Here is a 4,285-nt window from a genome sequence, read left to right on the forward strand (position 1 = left end):
TAAGTAGGCTCCACGCCCAGTGTGGAGTCCAATGCTGGGCTTGAACTCATGACCCTGAGATCAAGACCTGAGCTGAGATCAAGAGTCAGACACTTAATCGACTGAGCCACCCAGGCACCCCTCCTGTATGTATTAATTACAAATAAATGTCCTTGGTTTAAATAGTATTTTAAAGGTAAACCATTTCTAGAATTCTTAAGGACATTACTCAATTTTATCTTTTATTTTATAGATTAGATGATGGTATTCCTATTTCATTCTTTCTTTTTTTTTCTTTTTAACAGTTTTTATTTTTTTTTCTTTTTAACAGTTTTTATTTAAAGTCGTATGTAAGATTACTTTATACCTGCATTTTCTCAATTGTTTCTTCCTTCGATTTGCCCTTTTCCTTTCCTACTTGGTGAAATTTGGCTTCATATTCAGGACCTTTTGCAGACTTTGTCCAGTTACAGTCTAGTGCTAACCACCTTGCTAGGATGAATGCCCACATGGACGGTTGCGCCATTTGCCTTCTCTTGCTGTACTTGTTCAATGTAGATGACGTATTTCCTCCTGTAAACCTGGACTACTTTGCCAATTTGCTGACCTTTGTAGTGTCCTTGCACAACCTGTAGTTCGTCATCCTTTCGGATGGGCATGGATAAAACCTAGTTCTGTCTCAGCTCTTTGGAAAGAGGGGAAGGCATAATCTTCCTGCAAATGTGGGAAAGTGCATTGAAATGCCTTTTACAGTTCTTGCCATGGTCAGAAGTCACAAAGGGATTGAACTTCATTTTGGCTCCTTGCACTTCCTTAATTTTTACTTTTTTTTTAAGTTTTTTTTTAATTTTTATTTTAGAGACAGAAAGAGAGCTCACATGTGCATAAGCGGGAGGAGAGGCAGAGGGAGAGAAGGAGGGAAAGAATCTCAAGCGGACTCCCTGCAGAGCGTGGAGTCTAGCCCTACACGGGCTGGATCCCACAGCCCTGAGACCATGACCCTAAGACCATGTCCTGAGCCAAAATCAAGAGTTGGATGCTCAATCAGTTGAGCCACCCAGGCCCCCTTTAATTTTTACTTTTAAATGCAAGTATAAGCTGCAGGCCCTTAGGAGGATTGGATGCACTTAGATTAGGCTGTTTACGTTTTTACTCTCTTTTCCTGAGATCATTGCTCAAATGGAGCCCCCTCTGACAACCTTTTACGCTCCCTATCCCCACAGGGTCAATCCTATAGCATCCTAATAAATCTGGAGTCAAGAGGAAAGGAAGACGGGGAGTGCATTTCTCACGTATGCATGACTATTTATATGGAGTACGCCTCCAGTATTTGTGGCTTGAAATGAACCAGCCGTAATGTGAAATCCTGCGGTATAATAAACGTTGTAAATAACCAACTCCTAGAAATGGCTAACTTGTGGAAAGAAGAACAGTTAAGCCAATTAAATATCACCCTCATGACAAATAATGAAGATTGCTTCCCTAAAGCCAACATCCACATTTCCAGTAGTTTAATAAGATAAAATTTTAAAGGAACACTTTTTGAACAAATAATGGGAGAGAAAAAATGTCTAGTACAAAAGAGCGTTCTCTAGGGGTATAACATTCGGTTGATCATAAGCTGAGTACGTTTCATTTACTATTCAGAGTTGTATCGTAGGATTGCTAGGTCGGTAAGACTGCTTTCCTTTCTCAGATTACAGCGATAATGCCAAGCCTTGGTATCTTATTACATGCTACACATTTTTGTTGCTAAATTACATAAGAAATGTTGATTTTTCTTACTCTCTTGTGCATCATCTTGGGCCGCTTCTCTCTTTCCCAGCCTTACGCTTTCTTTTTTTTTTATAGAAGCCCTGATTTATATAAAAAATGCCAGCTCACTGCCTAATTTAACAAAAGAGAAAACAAAAAACTTAATTAGAAATAAAATAACAAACTCTAAAAGGCTCTCATTAGCACTCTCCTTCTTTAATCCAAAAAGAAAACATAGGCTAATCACTTCATTTCTCTTGAATTTTCTTTTTCAAAAAAGAGTGTTTTTCTGTACATCTTCTCATTTCACAGGAAATGTCTCCACACAATGATTATATGTTCTATCAGTTGGTCTTCCTTCATTGGGTCCAACCCAGGTGGGTGGCTTTTTCTTTTTCTTTCTTTCCTTTTTTTTTTTTTTTTTTTTTTTTGCAGAAGTTCAAATTGAGTATTGGCTTCTCTCACACAGAAACCACAAGTCTCGTTTCTCCTAACTTGAGGCAAAATGATTCTCCCCATCTTGTCAGTGGTTTTCTGACAAACTTAGTATTTCGTGATCTTTCTGTTTCATAAACTTGACCATGTTAACTATCGTTAACCTGCTGAATTGGCCAAAGCCTACCAGTGTTACCTGTATGTGTCACGAAGTAATTTCTGCCAGGAGGCTACTGTGTTCAGGGATATCTTGAACAGATGAATGGAACCTTTTATCTGTAATAGGGGCTCCTCTCTATCACTAGTGGGAACAATTTTAAGACCCCTACGAGTTTCCATGCTTGGCCCAGATTCATCCGAACAGTGTCATCCATTAGTGAGACCCAAATGCCTGATCCTAGAATCTATCCCAATTCAGTTGGAATAATATGATTAGGGTGCCTGCTCCAAAATGCCTCTTGCAGGAACCTTCTAAAATCTCTCTGAAGAAGGCATTTGGAAAAACTGTAAGACCCTAGTGTGGGAGAACTCCTCAACACTAGACCAGATATGACAACCTCAGTTCAGATCCTGGTTCTGCCACTTCCAACTGTGTGACTTTAGACACATGACTTAACCTCTCTGTGCCTCAGTTTCTTTGTGGACTGGTGATTCACTGTCCTTTTGCCCCATTGTGAGCCCCATAGTGACTGATACTTAAGCTTCTATCACCGAGACTTCCTTGATGTCAGGCTTCTAGTTGTTTCAGTCAAAGGGAAATTGGAAGGTGGAAGGGAGTATTAGAGTGTTTGTTCCCCGACACCTCACCAACCCCCAAGCTGTTCTCTTCACCTGCTACCCCCACCTCCACACCCTGGGGCTCTGGCCACATCCCTCCAAGACTTCAGACGGCTTCTTAGAGCAGCTCTTCCTAGAACAGCTCTTCATCAAATTCTAGTTCTGCCATTTCCTTGCTTGCCTTTTCAGCCTGTGAGTGGGAACAGCTTCCGACTGCAGCTAGTTTGCTGGGTGCCTCAATATCCCTAATTGATTCCCTTAAATCTGCCTACACATCTGCAAATAGTTTCTTCCTTAACTTCTCTTCAGAATTCCATCTGTGTGTGTCTCCTCTTTCTTGCTGGAGCCTTGACTAACACACCTCATAGGACTGTTGTAAGGATTAAATAAATTCCTACATATAAAGTACTTAGAACAGCACAGGGCACAGATTCAAGGTTATATATTAGTTGTTGTTACCACTAAGGCCTCCTTGTCTTCCTTTCCTATCAGTCCTGGGAGACACACCACTGAGGTTGCCAAAACACGTGGGGCTCTTGCTCTAGAAAGCCTCAGGCGTCTGGAGGTCCTTCACCAACTTCCCTCCAATAGGATATTAGCACGGGCTTGGGTAGGAAAGAACGAAACTGACGAGAATGAAACTGGCTTAGGTACAGGTGGGAAAATCAACAGGGAGGGGCAGGGGAGGAGCCTGAGCGGCATCAGAGGGTCTGAACATGTAAACGGAAGAGGCTGAGGGACTCAGTGATTCTGGCAGACTTGGGCTCAAAGAAGAGTCTTTGTTTGAGAGGATACTTCAAGGGTATGGGTGGAGAGCAGAGGAGGATCAAATGTCTAAGACAAACTTCATGTACCTCACGATTTGGCCAAGGGCCAGCTGTTTTCCAACTTTCTGAAGACCAGGTGGAGTTAAGTGTTTGGGACTAACAGGATCTTATCTAAAAGCTTGCCAGCTGGCAGAGTTCGTGCTCACATATTTATACTGGTGAAATCTAGTTCAGGCAGGAACTGAGACCATTCTTTATTAACAGGACTGAGGACCTACCTAGAGGATTAAGAGGCTCCTTACAGCAGGGGATGACATACAGGCATTCAGGACAGCCTGACAAGATTCAAAATGAACTCTGCCACGTTCTCATTGCACAGGCAGCACCGGGCAAGGTCACTCAGGCTCTCTAAGCCTCAAATTTTTAGTCTGTAAAACTGTTGATAACAGATCCTACCCTGAAAGTCGTTAGGAGAACTAACTCAGGAAGTTTCGATGCAGTGTTTTACATAGCACCTGACACATAGTCCATGCTCAAAAATGTTTGCCCTTCTGTCATCATCAGGGTGATCT

The 4,285-nt window shown here is 41.9% G+C and overlaps 1 pseudogene; it reads right to left on the reverse strand.

Annotated features, from left to right (window-relative positions):
- Window positions 1–281: 281 nt before the first annotated feature.
- On the reverse strand, window positions 282–974 carry LOC103665253 (annotated as a pseudogene).
- Window positions 975–4,285: the final 3,311 nt, after the last annotated feature.

The sequence above is a fragment of the Ursus maritimus genome, unplaced genomic scaffold (genome assembly GCF_017311325.1).
Source record: "Ursus maritimus isolate PB19 unplaced genomic scaffold, ASM1731132v1 scaffold_26, whole genome shotgun sequence".
NCBI lineage: Eukaryota > Metazoa > Chordata > Mammalia > Carnivora > Ursidae > Ursus > Ursus maritimus.